Source organism: Triticum aestivum, chromosome 3A (genome assembly GCF_018294505.1).
Source record: "Triticum aestivum cultivar Chinese Spring chromosome 3A, IWGSC CS RefSeq v2.1, whole genome shotgun sequence".
Classification (NCBI taxonomy): Eukaryota; Viridiplantae; Streptophyta; class Magnoliopsida; order Poales; family Poaceae; genus Triticum; species Triticum aestivum.
In genome coordinates this window covers 465,645,707-465,665,812 of record NC_057800.1, presented here as the reverse complement: position 1 = coordinate 465,665,812, position 20,106 = coordinate 465,645,707, and the positions used below count along the sequence as shown (strand labels likewise).

Genomic DNA, 20,106 nt, shown 5'->3' with positions numbered 1-20,106 from the left:
CCACCTTACTAATGAACTGGTTCACCGAAATGAGTTTCATATACTAGTACATGCTAAACTTGTTATGTGTCTACTTGTTTCTTCTTTTAGAATGCTGACAGAATATTGGGCAAGAGTGCCTTATTAAGCAACGGTAAAGGAAGTAATGCATATAAGGTTCAGGATAGTGACACATCCTGTCTTGGTTTAGTGTTGGAGTTACTGGCCACTACCGCTTGCACAAGCTATTCGAACTCAATGTCTGAATCAGTTCGGTTTCTTGAGTATCAACTACAAGCTGAAAGACATCGATCAGTTGTGCTGCGACAAGAAGCGGAAGGACTGCGAAAGTCCCTGGAGCATTCAGATGCATACTTTCTAGTGCAACAGCAAGCGTTGGAGGATTTTAGCGCCAAACAGGACAAAGCTAATCAGCTTGCTAAGCTTATTGCCAGCATGGTGGATACCCAGGATAACGTTTCTTGAGCTCTTCTGAAGTTGTTTCAGTTATGCTCTTGTTTTGATGCCGCGTTTATTTGCACTGGTGGCCAATTTTGACGGCCAGTGTATATGATATGCTGCTTTGTTCCCTATATTTGCACTGGTGGCGAACTTTGATGCCTAGTGGATGTAATATGTGTAATAGCCGTGATAGCCTAGCGTTAGTTGCTTGCTTATTTATTTCCTTGTTGTCTTGTTTATTTGTTTGCTTGTAGTCATTGCAGTTCTTTTTCCGCGGTTAACTAGTGGCTGCAATAACCTATTTTTTAAAACTAGGCCACAATAACCATGGGCTAATATTTACTGTAGTGACACCGGGCCTCCTACGGGCCATAGAAACAGTGGGCCTTCTACGAGCCATACAAACAGTAGGCCTTCTACGGGCCGTAGAAACAATGGGCCTTCTACGGGTCGTATCATCAATGGACCTTATACGGGCCGTATGATCGATTGGCCAAACATGGGCCAATAACAGACCGCATTATGGCCGTCAACGGGCTAGAGTTGGAATCGTCCGTTCATGGGCCGACCGTAACGGGCCATCGTTAATAGGCCATATTTGATGATGCTATGAAAACGGCCCAACGTATTAACGGACCACAAACGGGCCGACTGTAACCACGGGCTGAATTTGGCCCACAAGCAGAAAATGACAGTAATGGGCCGTAAGTAAATGAATGCTGGAAATGAGCCCAAGAATAAATGGGCTCTGAGAAGGCCGAAAGATAACATGGGCTGGAAACGGCCCAATGGAATAACGGGCCGTTAATGGGTATAAAGTGATATATTGTTCATTACGGGCCAGTTTCACCACGGGCCGTTAATGGGTGTAAAGTGATACACTGTTCATTACGAGCCAGTTTCACCACGGGCCGTTAATAGGCCAAGAGTTACATAGGGCCTCATATGGTCCGAAAGACGTCATGGGCCATACATGGGCCAAAAGTGAAAATGGGCTGGAATCATATTGGATGGCCCAGATGACGCTACTGGGCCTAATTCGGATAGGGCGTAACGGGCCTTGGGTTAGCGGGCTATAAATGGGCTATATGCGAACAAGCCGTTAACAAGCTTTTCATGGGCCGGCCCGCCACCTTTTGACCAAGTCAAACGGGCCGGCCTTTTCACAGGAACGGGCCTCTATTGGGCCGTGCCACGTGTCGACGTATCATAGGCGCCTTCCGTCCAATGAGTGGTTGACATCTGTCCCAACGATGAGCCGGCACGTGTTTCCTCCAGCCAATGATGATTTTACATGTGGAAAATCCCCATTGGTCGGGGCTGTTAACGGGTTATCGAATCCAAAACCCGATTCGATAGCTTAACGGCGTTCCGTTACGGTGGATGCCACGTGTCGGTCACCCTTGATGAAAGCACTTCTGTGACGCGCGATTTATCGTCATGGAAGTGGACACTTCCGTGATGATAATTTTGGTAATGTCATGGAACACTTCTACGACAGCACAGGTATGACTATCTTGATTTTGTCATAAATTTGTCATGGATGTACATGCATGACAAAAAAGTGACCTACTGTGACAAACACGTATCATCACGGAAGTGTATTTTTTTGTAGTGAATGCATCTGTTGCATGGCAATCCCTACTCACTCACATTGATATCTATTGATGGGGATCTCCATAGCCCATTAATATGCCTAGTTGATGTGAGACCATCTTCCTCCTTTTTGTGTTCTCCACAACCACCATTCTATTCCACCTATAGTGCTATGTCCATGGCTCACGCTCATGTATTGCGTGAAAGTTGAAAAGGTTTGAGAATACTAAAGTATTAAACAATTGCTTGGCTAAAACTGGGGTTGTGCATGATTTGAATATTTTGTGTGACGAAGATGGAGCATAGCCAAACTATATGATTTTGTAGGGATGAACTTTCTTTGGCCATGTTATTTTGAGAAGACATGATTACTTTGTTAGTATGCTTGAAGTATTATTATTTTTATGTCTATATTAAACTTTTGTCTTGAATCTTTCGGATCTGAACATTCATGCCACGATAAAGAAAATTACATTGATAATTATGTTAGGTAGCATTCCACATCAAAAATTCTGTTTTTATCATTTACCTACTCGAGGACGAGCAAGAATTAAGCTTGGGGATGCTTGATATGTCTCCAATGTATCTATAATTTTTTATTGTTCCATGCTATTATATTATCTGTTTTGGATGTTTGATGGGCTTTAATATGCTCTTTTATATTATTTTTGGGACTAACCTATTAACCGGAGGCCCTATGCCAGTTTCTGTTTTTTTGCCTATTTTAGAGTTTTGCAGAAAAGGAATACCAAACGGAGTCCAAACGGAATGAAACCTTCGCGATGATCTTTCTTGGACCGAAAGTAATCCAGAAGACTTGGAGTTGAAGTTTGTAACTCCACGAGGAAGCCACGAGGCAGGAGGGCGTGCCCCCCATCCTCATGAGCCCCTCGTAGCTCCACCGACGTACTTCTTTCGCCTGTATATACTCTTATGCCCTGGAAACATCAGGGAGAGCAACGAAACCACTTTTCCACCGCCGCAACCTTCTGTACCCGTGAGATCCCATCTTGGGGCCTTTTCCGGCGATCTGCCAGAGGGGGAATTGATCACGGAGGGCTTCTACATCAACACCATTGCCTCTCCAATGAAGCATGAGTAGTTTACCACAAACCTTCGGGTCCATGGTTATTAGCTAGATGGCTTCTTCTCTCTCTTTGATTCTCACACTACAACAAAAAAAACCATATACCAAACACATTTGTACCAACGATATTATAGGATCTGTTGTTTATCCCACCTCCCACCTCCGGCACTTAAAGCTAACCTCCTCGTCCCTAAGGATGATTAAAAAAACTCCTCGTCGCCTACGGCGCTTAGAGCCAACCTCCTCTCCCTAAAATAAATCAAACCACCCCATACCCGCACCCCCATCAATACCTCGCCCGCCATCTCTCTCCCCCGATTCCCCTCTTTCCCATCTATCTTCCATTGCGGCCGCCGCCACCTTCAATTCTGCCTAGATCCGGCGCTGTCCCGCGATGTCGCTCATAGGTCAGGCTCCCCCTCAGTGCACTCATCCTATATTCTTCCTTGGCGACGTCCTCCACACCACTGCACGCGTCCTGCAGTACTAGTCGACACGGATTGCCGGCGCAGCTCGCTCGCCTCTGTTTCGGAGGCCACTGCTCCGCGTCACTGCTGCAGGCTCGGGCATGGATCTGAAATAAGCTGTGTGTAGGGTGATGCTCCCTTGTCTCGATGCTGGCCGGCAATGGAGACGGACCCGAGGTGAGAGTAGGATAGGGTGGAACTCCAGCCGTGTTCCTCAACTGCCAATTGGATCCCGCACGTGCGGGTGGTTCTTGTGGCTCGCGAAGCCTTCGGCGGCGGTGGTGCCCCTTTTGGATTTATTTTGGCGCCCGGCGTGCTCAAGCTCTGGTGGTCTCGCGTGCGTTTGTCTACAGCTGCGTGCGTGGTTGGCTCGTGTGCATGTCTGATGTCTCTGTGTGGTGCGTCCATGCTGATTGAAAGTACAGCCATGTGACACTGATTGTTTGCTACTGCCGCTGATTACTAGGCCGATGCTGCTCCTTAGTTCCTAACTTCCTATACAGTAGATAGAAGATGATTACCGCTGACGCTCATTGTTTGCTATCGCCGCTGGATGCTATTGCTGCTGCCGATGATTGCTGTTGCCATTGCTGCTGATATTGCTTCTCCTTATATTAGTACCTATACCGTAGATGATATTCATTCCCAAATAAAAAATATAGAAGATCTGTATGTTTTAAAATTCTTGCAAATTGAACGAACTACTTGTTATCTCTTCTCTAATCTTTCTCTTGATCAGATTCTCTTTTTTACTATCCATTGCAAAATTTACTCAATAATATGTACAATGCGTACAATAATAATCATGAAACCATCTAGCTCCTTATTGAGTCCATGGCCCCTTTTTCCATGCAATGGTTAGTATTATTTGTTCCACCTGTATCTCATCATATGATTTTTTTCCCTTGCAATTTTTGTGCTTGCAAGATGTCAGCTAGCAGTCTATCAGTATCTAAACAATGCAGTAACCATGATGTTGGTATGAAACTGTCCTACAGGTCAGGTTTTGAACTGTTGACAATAGATGCGCAGATTGATAAGATTGTGTTAAAATCATTAATTTGCCTTGGCTGATCGTGTAAGGGATTAACTTTCTTTATTGGCGTGCAGCTTCAGGGGCAGATGGAAATGTATAGCTTATGACATAATCACAGAAAGTCGGGCAACCCATTCGCTTACTTGATAAATCCTCCCCTGGTTCAGTCCACTAAGGTGTCCATTTCCTTATCTCCTCCTCATGACGCAGCATTCTTATTTATTCCATATCCTTAATTTTTACACTAACTAGTCCAGCGAGTCTTTGTTAGTTAAGTGTGCCAGTATATGTCTATTTTTTCCGATCATAACTTTTGTACATGCCTATATTTTGTAGATTCATATAGGTATTGATATTCAGGTATTCAATGCATGACAAATGATACATGATTAGGGAGCTGAATTGTGACCAAAGATCAAATCCTCTTGGGCATATGATATTCTACATTGGCAGGAAAGGCACATGGGCAGTGTTTCTTATAACTGGGTAAGTACTGACATAGAATTGTTCATCCATTAGTTAGGTTTGCTATTATTCATATTGTTCAGCCATTACATAGGTCGCCCCTGATGCTTTTTTCTTAAATATATATTCAGCTTATTGATAGGTTGGTCTTGAAAAATTAAATATTGCCACATTAAATTATTATTTTTTCCCTGTAAACACCTTGGATCCTACCTTCTCTAGAAACAAAACTCCACTACTTTTTCCTAGAAAAGACCAAATCTAAAGAAGTGTTTCTTTTTCATGTTGTTTCTTCTACTAGTTCTAAGAGTCTTATTCTTGAATCTTGATTGAGAAATTATAATGTGACATTGTAGTTCTCAGGTAACTACGAAATTTTTTGTGATGTAGATTAGTTAATGACTTTGAGCTGTTGGCATTGAGTTCTTTTCTCCTAATACGTCATAGCAAGCATGAGCAGTATGTGGGTAATCGTGACACTAAACTAGTTAGTGCTGAGACCTTTAGAAAACGGAAATATCCAATTTTGTATAGTCGATATTATTGCTTGCCTACTCACCATTTAGTTGGTTGTTGAATGCATATCATTCTTGATATAATATAATCTATGGATAATTGTTAGTAGTGAATACATGCCGCTGGCTGTTCGCAGTGAACATGCACACTGGATTGGTCAAAGATAATCAGTGTTTTAACATGTCCTCCTACTAAGTCATTTGTTACACATACATAAGATTATTTCTTCTTCCCCAACAATCTTTTCTTGCACACTTTGTAATTTTTATGTGGATCCTTTTATGTACAATACATATTATGTTTATTTTTAAACTTCATTTAGAACTTATGCCTAAATAGTATTATGATTTTTCTTTGTAGGTGAGAATTTCAATACAAGATGATTACTTGGATCTTGGAGAACGTATGATGGTTCTTGGTACTTGGAGGAAAAACAAGACAATTCTCTGAATGTTTAGAAATTTTATATTTTGTTTTATTTTATTTTTCGAAGGAAGTGATGTACTCCTAATTGATGATACTTCCATTGTAATGTAACAGATTGTTCCATTGAATCAATATATCATTTTCATTTCTACTCTATCGAATTTTACTAAAGTTCTACCTTGTACTGCCATTCAAACTATCTACTTTTACAAATGATTATATATGGAGGTTATTCTATTGTATAAGCACTAGTGCATAGAACAACAATGTTATAAATGATTATATATGGAGGTTATTCTATTTTGCAAGCACCAACGCATAGAAGCGTTGCATGAATACATTGTTGCTTTGCAACACATTATTTCCCAGATCACCAACGGATCTATATATGTTGTTGTAGACCCTTGCAACGCCACCAACGACAACACATATGAATCCGTTGGTGTAGACCTTTGCAACGTTTATGCGGACAAACGACAACGCATCCATGCGTTGCAATAGGGGGGTTCTTGTTGTAGTGTCAATACAAAGTTCTCCTCGATGTTCTTGGAGATCTATTCGATGTAATACTCTTTTGCGGTGTGTTTGCCGAGATCGGATGAATTGTTGATTTATGAACAAGATTATCTATGAATATTATTTGGTTCTTCTCTGAATTCTTATATGCATGATTTGATATCTTTGCAAGTCTCTTCGAATTATTGGTTTAGTTTGGCCTACTAGATTGATCTTTCTTGCAATGGGAGAAGTGCTTAGCTTTGGGTTCAATCTTGCGGTGTCCTTTCCCAGTGACAATAGGGGCAGCAAGGCACGTATTGTATTGTTGTCATCGAGGATAAAAATATGGGGTTTATATCATATTGCTTGAGTTTATCCCTCAACATCATGTCATCTTGCTTAATGTGTTACTCCGTTCTTATGAACTTAATACTCTAGATGCATGCTGGATAGCGATCGATGTGTGGAGTAATAGTAGTAGATGCAGAATCATTTCAGTCTACTTGACACGGATGTTATGCCTATATTCATGATCATTGCCTTAGATATCTTCATAATTATGCGCTTTTCTATCAATTGCTCGGCAGTAATTTGTTCACCCACCGTACATGCTATCTTGAGAGAAGCCACTAGTGAAACCTACGGCCCCCGGGTCTCTTTCCTATTATATTACATCTCTTTTATTTGCATCACATCTCATTTACTATTTTGCAATCTTTACTTTCCAATCTATACAACAAAAATACCAAAAATATTTACTTTACTATCTCTATTAGATCTCACTTTTGCGAGTGACCGTGAAGGGATTTACAACCCCTTTATCGCGTTCGTTGCAAGGTTGTTGATTGTTTGTGTAGGTAATAGGTGACTTGTGCGTTGTCTCCTACTAAATTCATACCTTGGTTCTCAAAACTGAGGGAAATACTTACGCTACTTTGCTGCATCACCCTTTCCTCTTCAAGGGAAAACCAACACATGCTCAAGAGGTAGCAACAGCTTAGGTTTCTTGCCAAACCACAGTTTAGTTGTCTCAACAGATTTATATGGTGCCCTATTTAACGTGAATGCATCCGTCTCTAAAGCATAACCCCAAAATGATAGCGGTAAATCAGTAAGAGACATCATATATCGCACCATATCTAATAAAGTACGGTTACGACGTTCGGACACACCATTATGCTGTGGTGTTCCAGGTGGCGTGAGTTGCGAAACTATTCCACATTGTTTCACATGAAGACCAAACTCGTAACTCAAATATTCACCTCCACGATCAGATCATAGAAACTGTATTTTCTTGTTACGATGATTTTCAACTTCACTCTAAAATTCTTTGAACTTTTCAAATGTTTCAGACTTATGTTTCATCAAGTAGATATACCCATATCTGCTCAAATCATTTGTGAAGGTCAGAAAATAACGATACTCGCCGTGAGCCTCAACACTCATCGGACCACATACATCAGTGTGTATTATTTCTAATAAGTCAGTTGCTCGCTCCATTATTCCGGAGAATAGAGTCTTAATCATCTTGCCCATGAGGCATGGTTCACAAGCATCAAGTGATTCATAATCAAGTGATTCCAAAAGCCCATCAGCATGGAGTTTCTTCATGTGCTTTACACCAATATGACCTAAACGGTAGTGCCACAAATAAGTTGCATTATCATTATTAAACTTGTATCTTTTCGCTTCAATATTATGAATATGTGTATCACTACTATTGAGATTCAACAAAAATAGACCACTCATCAAGGGTGCATGCCCATATTTATATTACTCATATAAATAGAACAACCATTATTCTCTGATTTAAATGAATAACCGTCTCGCATCAAACAATATCCAGATATAATGTTCATGCTCAACGCTGGAACCAAATAACAATTATTTAGGTCTAAAACTAATCCCGACGGTAGATGTAGAGGTAGTGTGCCGACGGCGGTCACATCTACTTTGGAACCATTTCCCACACGCATCATCACCTCGTCCTTAGCCAATCTTTGTTTAATCCGTAGCCCCTGCTTCGAGTTGCAAATGTGAGCAACAGAACCAGTATCAAATACCCAGGCGCTACTATGAGCATTAGTAAGGTACGCATCAATAACATGTATATCAAATATACCTTTCACTTTGCCATCCTTCTTATCCGCCAAATACTTGGGGCAGTTCTGCTTCCAGTGACCAGTCCCTTTGCAGTAGAAGCACTCAGTCTCAGGCTTAGGTCCAGACTTGGGCTTCTTCACTTGAGTAGCAACTTGCTTCTCGTTCTTCTTGAAGTTCCCCTTCTCCCCTTTGCACTTTTTCTTGAAACTAGTGGTCTTGTTAACCATCAACACTTGATGCTCCTTCTTGATTTCTACCTCCGCAGCCTTCAGCATAGCGAAGAGCTCGGGAATTGTCTTATCAATCCCTTGCATATTATAGTTCATCACAAAACTTTTGTAGCTTGGTGGCAGTGATTGAAGAACTCTGTCAATGACACTATCATCAGGAATATTAACTCCCAGTTGAGTCAAGTGGTTGTGGTACCCAGACATTCTGAGTATATGTTCACTGATAGAACTATTCTCCTCCATTTTGCAGCTATAGAACTTATTGGAGACTTCATATCTCTCAATTCCGGCATTTGCTTGAAATATTAACTTCAACTCCTGGAACATCTCATATGCTCCATGACATTCAAAATGTAGTTGAAGTACCGATTCTAAGCTGTAAAGCATGGCACACTGAACTATCGAGTAGCCATCAGCTTTGCTCTGCCAGACGTTCACAACGTTCGGCGTTGCTCCTGCAATGGGTCTTGCACCTAGCGGTCCTTCTAGGACGTAATTATTCTGTGCAGCAATGAGGATAATCCAAAGGTTACGGACCCAGTCCGTGTAGTTGCTACCATCATCTTTCAACTTAGCTTTCTCTAGGAACGCATTAAAATTCAAGGGAACGGTAGCACGGGCCATTGATCTACAACAACATAGACATGCAAATACTATCAAGTACTAAGTTCATGATAAATTAAAGTTCAATTAATCATATTACTTAAGAACTCCCACTTAGATAGACATCCCTCTAGTCATCTAAATGATCACGTGATCCATATCAACTAAACCATGTCCGATCATCACATGAGATGGAGTAGTTTTCAATGGTGAACATCAATATGTTGATCATATATACTATATGATTTACGTTCGACCTTTCGGTCTCAGTGTTCTGAGGCCATATCTGCATATGCTAGGCTCATCAAGTTTAACCCGAGTATTCTGCACATGCAAAACTGGCTTGCAGCCATTGTATGTGGACGTAGAGCTTATCACACCCGATTATCACGTGGTGTCTCAACACGACGAACTGTAGCAACGGTGCATAGTCAGGAAGAACACTTATACCTTAAAATTTAGTGAGGGATCATCTTATAATGCTACCGCCGTACTAAGCAAAATAAGATGCATAAAGGATAAACTTCACATGCAATCAAAATAAGTGATATGATATGGCCATCATCATCTTGTGCCTTTGATCTCCATCTCCAAAGCACCATCATGATCACCATCGTCACCGGCTTGACACCTTGATCTCCATCGTAGCATCGTTGTCGTCTTGCCAACTATTGCTTCTACAACTATCGCTACTACAACTATCGCTACTGCTTAGTGATAAAGTAAAGCAATTACATGGCGATTGCATTTCATACAATAAAGAGACAACCATAAGGCTCCTGCCAGTTGCCGATAACTTTTACAAAACATGATCATCCCATACAATAATTTATATCTCATCACGTCTTGGCCATATCACATCACAACATGCCCTACAAAAACAAGTTAGACGTCCTCTACTTTGTTGTTGCAAGTTTTACATGGCTGATACGGGCTTCTAGCAAGAACTGTTCTTACCTACGCATCAAAACCACAACGACTTTTCGTCAAGTGTGCTGTTTTAACCTTCAACAAGGACCGGGTGTAGTCAAACTTGATTCAACTAAAGTTGGAGAAACAGACACCTGCCAGCCACCTGTGTGCAAAGCACGTCGGTAGAACCAGTCTCATAAATGTGGTCATGTAATGTCGGTCCGAGCCGCTTCATCCAACAATACCGTCGAATCAAAGTAAAATGTTGCTGGTAAGCAATACGACTATTATCGCCCACAACTCTTTGTGTTCTACTCATGCATATAACATCTACGCATAGACCTGGCTCGGATGCCACTGTTGGGGAACGCAGTATTTAAATTTTTTCCTATGATCACGCAAGATCTATCTAGGAGATGCATAGCAACGAGCGGGGAGAGTGTGTCCATGTACCCTCGTAGACTGAAAGTGGAAGCGTTTAGTAACGCGGTTGATGTAGTCGAGTGTCTTCGTGATTCAATCATCCTAGCATCGAACGTACGGCACCTCCATGTTCAGCACACGTTCAGCTCGATGACGTCCCTCGAGCTCTCAATCCAGTTGAGGACGAGGGAGAGTTTTGTCAGCATGACGGCGTGTTGATGGTGATGATGAAGTTACCAGCGCAGGGCTTCGCCTAAGCACTATGACGATATGACCGAGGTGTGTAACTGTGGAGGGGGGCACCGCACACGGCTAAGAGAAGACTTGTTGTGCCTTTGGGGTGCCCCCCTCCCATGTATATAAAGGAGGGGGAAGAGAAGGCCGGCCCAAGTCGGGCGTGCCATAGGGGGGAGTCCTACTTGGACTCTCGGTCCAAGTAGGATTCGCCCCCCCTCCCCCGCTTCCTATTCCAACTAGGAGAAGGAGGGAAGGAGGAAGAGGAGAGAAGGAAGGAGGGGGGAGCCACCCCCACCCCTTGTACAATTCGGATTGGCAAGGGGGGAGCGCCACCTCCTGGCCGGCCCTCTCTCTTCTCCACTAAGGCCCATTAACTTCCACGGGGGGGGGGGGGGTTCGATAACCCCCGGTACTCTTAGACTTATCCAAAACTTCCCTAAACCATTCCGGTGTCCGAATGCAACCTTCCAATATATTAATCTTTACCTCTCGACCATTTTGAGACTCCTCGTCATGTTCGTGATCTCATCTGGGACTCCGAACAATCTTCAATCATCAAAACACATAACTCATAATGCAAATCGTCATCGAACGTTAAGTGTGCGGACCCTATGGGTTCGAGAACTATGTAGACATGACAGAGACACATCTCCAGTCAATAACCAATAGCGGAACTTGGATGCTCATATTGGCTCCTACATATTCTATGAAGATCTTTATCGGTCAAACCACATGACAACATACATTATTCCCTTTGTCATCGGTATGTTACTTGCCCGAGATTCGATCATCGGTATCATCATACCTAGTTCAATCTTGTTACCGGCAAGTCTCTTTACTCGTTACGTAATGCATCATCCCGTAACTAACTCATTAGTCACATTTCCTGCAAGGCTCATAGTGATGTGCATTATCGAGAGGGCCTAGAGATACCTCTCCGATACACGGAGTGACAAATCCTAATCTCGATCTATGCCAACTCAACAAACACCATCGAAGACACCTATAGAGCATCTTAATAATCACCCAGTTACGTTGTGACCTTTGATAGCACATAAGGTGTTCCTTCAGTATTCGGGAGTTGCATAATCTCATAGTCAGAGGAACATGTATAAGTCATGAAGAAAGCAAAAGCAATAAAACTAAATGATCATTATGCTAACCTAACATATGGGTCTTCTCCATCACATCATTCTCTAATGATGTGATCCCATTCATCAAATGACAACACATGTCTATGGCTAGGAAACTTAACCATCTTTGATTAACGAGCTAGTTAAGTAGAGGCATACTAGGGACACTGTGTTTGTCTATGTATTCACACATGTACTAAGTTTCCGGTTAATACAATTCTAGCATGAATAATAAACAATTATCATGATATAACAAAATATAAATAACAATTATATTATTGCCTCTACGGCATATTTCCTTCAGTTATCTTATAGGATTGAGTCTTTAAGGATTTGAGAACACTTGATGTATGTCTTGCATGTGCTTATCTGTGGTGACAATGGGATATTCACGTGATACACTTGATGTATGTTTTGGTGATCAACTTGCAGGTTGTGTGACCTTGTGAACTTATGCATAGGGGTTGGCACACGTTTTCGTCTTGACTTTCCGGTAGAAACTTTGGGGCACCCTTTGAAGTTCTTTGTGTTGGTTTGAATAGATGAATCCGAGATTGTGTGGTGCATATCATATAATCAAACCTGTGGATACTTGTGGTGACATCGGAGTATCTAGGTGACATTAGGATTTTGGTTGATGTGTATCTTAAGGTGTTATTTTAGTACGAACTCTAGGGCTGTTTGTGACACTTATAGGAAGAGCTCAATAGATCAATCGGAAAGAATAACTTTGAGGTGGTTTCATACCCTACAATAATCTCTTCGTTTGTTCTCCGCTATTAGTGACTTTGGAGTGACTCTTTGTTGCACATTGAGGGATTATTATATGATCTAATTATTTTATCCTTGTTGAGAGAACTTGCACTAGTGAAAGTATGAACCTTAGGCCTTGTTTCCAAGCATTGCAATACCGTTTACGCTCACTTTTACCACTTGCTACCTTGCTGTTTTTATATTTTCAGATTACAAAAACCTATATCTACCATCCATATTGCACTTGTATCACCATCTCTTTGCCGAATTAGTGCACATATACAATTTACCATTGTATTGGGTGTGTTGGGGGCACAAGAGACTCTTTGTTATTTGGTTGCAGGGTTTTTTGAGAGAGACCATCTTAATCCCACGCCTCCCACGGATTGATAAACCTTAGGTCATCCACTTGAGGGAAAATTGCTACTGTCCTAGAAACCTTTGCACTTGAAGGCCCAACAACGGCTACAAGAAGAAGGTTGCGTAGTAGACATCAAGCTCTTTTCTGGCGCCGTTGCCGGGGAGGCTAGGTAAGCGACACTAACACCCTGTCAACTAAGCTCTTTTCTGGCGCCATTGCCGGGGAGGTTAATTCTTGAAGGTATATCTTTAGATCTTGCAACCGAATCTTTTAGTTTCTTGTTTTATCACTAGTTTAGTTTATAAAAGAAAACTACAAAAGAAATGGAATTGAGGTTGCCTCATATGCTTCATCTTTTTAATGTCTTTCATGAAAATAAGGATTCCGATAATTGTGCCAAACTGTTACAAGAAGAATGCATTAAAATGTTTGGCACTAAATCTTTGAATGATGAGAATGATTGTAATGTTGTTAGTATGAATTATTTGAATATCCATGATGCTAATGATATGCAAAGCCACAAGCTTGGGGATGCTATGTTTGATGAAGATGATATTTTTTGTCCCCCAAGTTTTGATGAGCGAGTTTATTATGATGAAAGCATGCCTCCTATTTATGATTATTATTGTGATGACATGTATTCTATAAAGAATAATGATAACCATGAAACTTTTCATCGTGATTTTAATTTTCAATTGGATTATGCCTCACATGATAGTTATTTTGTTGAGTTTGCTCCCACTACTATTCATGAGAATAACTTTGCTTATGTGGAGAGTAATAAAATTTATATGCTTGTGCATCATGATAATAGTACTTTGTGTGATGGTTATATTGTTGAATTCATTCATGATGCTACTAAAAATTATTATGAGGCAGGAATATATGCTTGCAGGAATTGCAATAATATCAAGTTTCCTCACTATGTGTTGAAAATCTTGATGTTATGCTTGTTTTACCTTTCTATGCTAGTTGATTCTTGCTCCCATAAGTTGTTTGCTCACAAAATCCCTATGCATAGGAAGTGGGTTAGACTTAAATGTGCTAGTAATATGCTTCATGATGCTCCCATTATGTTTCAATTCTTATCTTTTATGTGAGCATCATTGAAATCATCATGCCTAGCTAAAATGGCATTAAAGAAAATCGCTTGTTGGGAGACAACCCAATACTTATACATACTATTTTTGTGTGTTCACATGATTAAGCTAGTGTATTAATCATGTTTTATAGCTTTTGTTTCAATAAAGTGCCAAGTAAGACCCTTGGGATGGCTTATGGTGATAGTTGATTTGATCTTGTTGAAAAAAAAACTTTTGTGCTTAGGAAAACAATTCTCATTTTTAGCAGAAGCGTGATATAATACTGATTCTTTTGCAGAAGATTAATAAACAAATTTCTTAGGACTTACTAATTTCTTAGGATTTTTGGAGTTACAGAAGTATTTGAAATATCCAGATTGCTACATACTGTTCTGTTTTTTATAGATTATGTTTTCTATGTGTTGTTTGCTTATTTTGATGAATCTATGCGTAGGATCGGAGGGTATGAACCATAGAGAAGTTGGAATACAGTAGATATTATACCAATATAAATAAAGAATGAGTTCACAACAGTACCAAAAGTGGTGATTTATTTTCTTATACTAACGGAGCTTATGAGATTTTCTGTTGAGTTTTGTGTTGTGAAGTTTTCAAGTTTGGGGTGAAGTTTCGATGCACTACGGAATAAGGAGTGGCAAGAGACTAAGCTTGGGGATTCCCAAGGCACCCCAAGGTAAAATTCAAGGACAACCAAGAGCCTAAGCTTGGGTATGCCCCAGATGGCATCCCCTCTTTCATCTTCAATCCATCGGTAACCTTACTTGGAGCTACATTTTTATTCACCACATGATATGTGTTTTGCTTGGAGCGTCATTTTATTTTATTAGGATTTGCTTGCTGCTTGAATAAGGTACTTAAGATCTGAATTTATTTATGAGAAGGAGTCTTCACATAGTTACATAATTATTTGACTACTCATTGATCTTCACTTATATATTTCGGAGTAGTTTTCAGTTGCTCTAGTACTTCACTTATATCTTTTTAGAGCATGACGATAGTTTTATTTTGTGGAAATTGTTGAACACTCATGCTTCACTTATATAATTTTGAGAGTCTCTAAACAACATGGTAATTTTCTTTGGTTATGAATTTTGTCCTAATATGATAGGCATCCAAGAGGGATATAATAAAAACTTCCATATAAAGTGCATTGAATACTATGAGAAGTTTGATTCCTTATGATGGTTTTGAGATATGAAGATGGTGATATTATAGTCATGCTAGTGACTAATTGTGGATTTGAGAAATACTTGTGTTAAGGTTTGTGAGTGGCGGTCGGGGACGAGCGATGGTCTTTTCCTACCAATCTACCCCCCTAGGAGCATGCGCATAGTACTTTGTTTCGATGACTAATAGATTTTTGCAATAAGTATGTGAGTTCTTTATGACTAATGTTGAGTCCATGGATTATACGCACTCTCACCTTTCCGCCATTGCTAGCCTCTCTTGTACTGTGCAATTTTCGCTGCAGCCATAAACTCACCATATACCTTCCTCAAAACAGCCATCATACCTACCTATTATGGCATTTCCATAGCCATTCTGAGATATATTGCCATGCAACTTTCCACCGTTCCGTTTATTATGACACGCATCATCATTGTCATATTTGATTTGCATGCGCATGTAGTTGACATTGTATTTGTGGCAAAGCCACTGTTCATAATTCTTTCATACATGTCGCTCTTGATTCATTGCGCATCCCGGTACACCGTCGGAGGCATTCACATAGAGTCATATTTTTGTTCTAGTATCGAGTTGTAATTTTTGAGTTGTAAGTAAATAGAAGTGTGATGATCTTCATTATTAGAGCATTGTCACATGTGAGGAAAGGATGATGGACACTATGATTCCCCCACAAGTTGGGATGAGACTCCGGACGAAAAAAAATAAAAGAGGCCAAAAAAATCAGAGAAGGCCCAACAAAAAAATATGAGAGAAAAGAGATAAGGGGCAATGCTACTATCCTTTTACCACAGTTGTGCTTCAAAGTAGCACCATGATCTTCATGATAGAGAGTCTCCTATGATATCACTTTCATATACTAGTGGGAATTTTCATTATAAAACTTGGCTTGTATATTCCAATGATGGGCTTCCTCAAAATGCCCTAGGTCTTCATGAGCAAGCAAGTTGGATGCACACCCACTTAGTTTTCTTTTGAGCTTTCATAAACTTATAGCTCTAGTGAATCCGTTGCATGGCAATCCCTAATCACTCACATTGATATCTATTAATGGGCATCTCCATAGCCCATTGATACGCCTAGTTGATGTTAGACTATCTCATTCTTTTTGTCTTCTCCACAACCACCGTCTATTCCACATATAGTGCTATGTCCATGGCTCACGCTCATGTATTGCGTGAAAGTTGAAAAAGTTTGAGAACGTCAGAAGTATGAAACAATTGCTTGGCTTGTCATCGGGGTTGTGCATGATTTGAGTATTTTGTGTGATGAAGATGGGGCATAGCCAGACTATATGATTTTGTAGGGATAAGCTTTCTTTTGCCATGTTATTTTGATAAGACATAATTATTTTGTTAGTATGCTTGAAGTACTATTTTTATGTCAATATTAAATTTTTGTTTTGAATCTTACGGATCTGAACATTGATGCCACAATAAAGAGAATTACATGGATAAATATGATAGGTAGCATTCCACATCAAAAATTCTGTTTTTATCATTTACCTACTCGAGGACGAGCATGAATTAAGCTTGGGGATGCCTGATACATCTCCAACATATCTATAATTTTTGATTGTTCCATGCTATTATATTATATGTTTTGGATGTTTTATATGCATTTATATGCTATTTTATATGATTTTTGGGACTAACCTATTAACCTAGAGCCAGTGCTAGTTTCTGTTTTTTCCTTGTTTTTTAGTTTCATGGAAAAGGAATATCAAACGGAGTCCAATTGACTTGAAAATTTACGGAGATTATCTTTGGACCAAAAGAAGCCCTCAAAGAAAAAGAGTTGGGCCAGAAGAGCCACGAGGCCTCCACAAGGGTGGAGGGCGCCCCCACCCCCCTAGGGTGCACCCTCCGACCTTGTGGGCCCCTCGTGGACTCCCCTAACTTGTTCTCGACGCCAATACCTCTTATATATCCCCAAACCTCCAGAACAGAACCTAGATCGGGAGTTCCGGCGTTGCAAGCCTCTATAGCCACGAAAAACCAATCGGGAGCCTGTTCCGGCACCCTGCCGGAGGGGAAAACCATCACCGGTGGCCATCTTCATCATCCCGGCACTCTCCATGATGAGAAGGGAGTAGTTCACCCTCGGGGTTGAGGGTATGTACCGGTAGCTATGTGTTTGATCTCTCTCTCTCTCTCGTGTTCTTGATTTGGCACGATCTTGATGTACCACGAGCTTTGATATTATAGTTGGATCTTATGATGTTTCTCCCCCTCTACCTTCTTGTAATGGATTGATTTTTGCCTTTGAAGTTATCTCATTGGATTGAGTCTTTAAGGATTTGAGAACACTTGATGTATGTCTTGCATGTGCTTATTTGTGGTGACAATGGGATATTCACGTGATCCACTTGATGTATGATTTGGTGATCAACTTGCGGGTTCTGTGACCTTGTGAACTTATGCATAGGGGTTGGCACATGTTTTCGTCTTGACTCTCTAGTAGAAACTTTGGGGCACTCTTTGAAGTTCTTTGTGTTGGTTTGAATAGATGAATCTGAGATTGTGTGGTGCATATCGTATAATCAAACCCGCGGATACTTGTGGTGACATTAGGGTTTTGGTTGATGTGTATCTTAAGGTGTTGTTTTAGTGCGAACTCTAGGGATGTTTGTGACACTTATAGGAATAGCCCAATAGATCAATTAGAAAGAATAACTTTGAGGTGGTTTCGTACTCTACAATAATCTTTTCGTTTGTTCTCTGCTATTAGTGACTTTGGAGTGACTCTTTGTTGCACGTTGAGGGATTGTTATATGATCTAATTATGTTATCATTGTTGAGAGAACTTGCACTTGTGAAAGTATGAACCCTAGGCCTTGTTTCCAAGCATTGCAATACCGTTTACGCTCACTTTTACCACTTGCTACCTTGCTATTTTTATATTTTCAGATTACAAAAATCTATATCTACCATCCATATTGCACTTGTATCACCATCTCTTCGCCGAACTAGTGCACCTATACAATTTACCATTGTATTGGGTGTGTTGGGGACACAAGAGACTCTTTGTTATTTGGTTGCAGGGTTGTTTGAGAGAGGCCATCTTCATGCTACGCCTCCCACGGATTGATAAACCTTAGGTCATCCACTTGAGGGGAAATTGCTACCGTCCTACAAACCTCTGCACTTGGAGGCCCAACAATGTCTACAATAAGAAGGTTGCGTAGTAGACATCAATAAGTCATGGAAAAGTTATAATACAATAGCTACAATGCAAAAACAAAATATGAATTAGTTCGCAACAACACTTAAAGTAGTAATTTGCTTTATTATACTAACGGATCTTACCGAGCTTTCTGTTAAGTTTTGTGTGGATGAAGTGATCAAAGATCGAGGAGGTCTCGTTATGAGGAGAAGGAGGAGAGGCAAGAGTTCAAGATTGTGGATTCCCATGGCACCCCAAGTAAATATCCAAGGAGACTCAAGCGTCTAAGCTTGGGGATGCCCTGGAAGGCATCCCGTCTTTCTTCAACAAGTATCGATATGTTTTCATTTTTGTTTCGTTCATGTGATATGTGTAAATCTTGGAGCGTCTTTTGTGTTGAGTTTTCATTTTTATTTTATGCACCATGCTGGTATGAGATAGTCCATGGTTGATTTATTTAATGCTCATTGCACTTCACTTATATCTTTTGAGTATGGCTTTATAGAATGCTTAATGTGCTCCAGTTATATCATTCGATGTTTGGATTGCCTGTTTCTCTTCACATAGAAAACCATTATTTGTAGAATGCTCTTTTGCTTCACTTACATTTATTAGAGCATGATCTTCTATAGAAAAAATTAAACTCTCTTGCTTTATATCTATTTAGAGACTCAAAAGGAATTGGTCATTTGCATGGTTAGTCATGAAATCCTACATAAAACTTATGGATCACTGAATATGATATGTTTGATTCCTTGCAATAGTTTTGCAATATATAGATGATAATATGTGGGAGGTACTAGTAAATGGTTGTGGTTAGTAAGAATATTGGTGTTCAAGTTTGTGATTCCCTATGCAAGCACGTAATTCAATAGTTATGCAATGAAATTTCATCCTACTTGTGGTGCATTATTCAGTGTTAGTATGCTTAATGCTCGTTTTTGAGAATTTTCATTTCTTGGTTGGTTGCTTATCAATCTTTTTTCTAGCCTCCACTTGTACTAAGTAGAAATACTACTTGTGCATCCAAAACCCTTAAACCCGGATTTGCCATATGAGTCCACCATACCTACCTATATGCGGTATTTCCGTGACGTTCTAAGTAAATTTGTATGTGCCAACTCTATTTTTCAAAATAAATTTCCGTTTTGTGTGCCCGTACCACTCGTGTGGCGGTAGGGGGTGGCCGATGTCTTCCATGATTAGGCGGGTTATTCTCAAGATGAGTGTTTATTCACTTGTCATTGCACGAGAGTATGGAGGTAATAGGGATGCCCAGTCCCACAATGAATCAAAAATAATAACACCAAAATTCCTTGAAAAGTGTTGGTATGGAAGGCACCCGTGGATATGGCTAGCCATGGAT

The 20,106-nt window shown here is 40.4% G+C and overlaps 1 long non-coding RNA gene across 1 annotated transcript; it reads left to right on the top strand.

The window, feature by feature from the left end:
- Positions 1 to 3,361: 3,361 nt before the first annotated feature.
- On the top strand, positions 3,362 to 6,185 carry LOC123061671 (uncharacterized). Its single transcript, XR_006429217.1, has 2 exons — positions 3,362 to 5,113; positions 5,969 to 6,185. It is a non-coding gene; the product is annotated as an uncharacterized lncRNA (long non-coding RNA).
- The last annotated feature ends 13,921 nt before the right edge of the window (positions 6,186 to 20,106 follow it).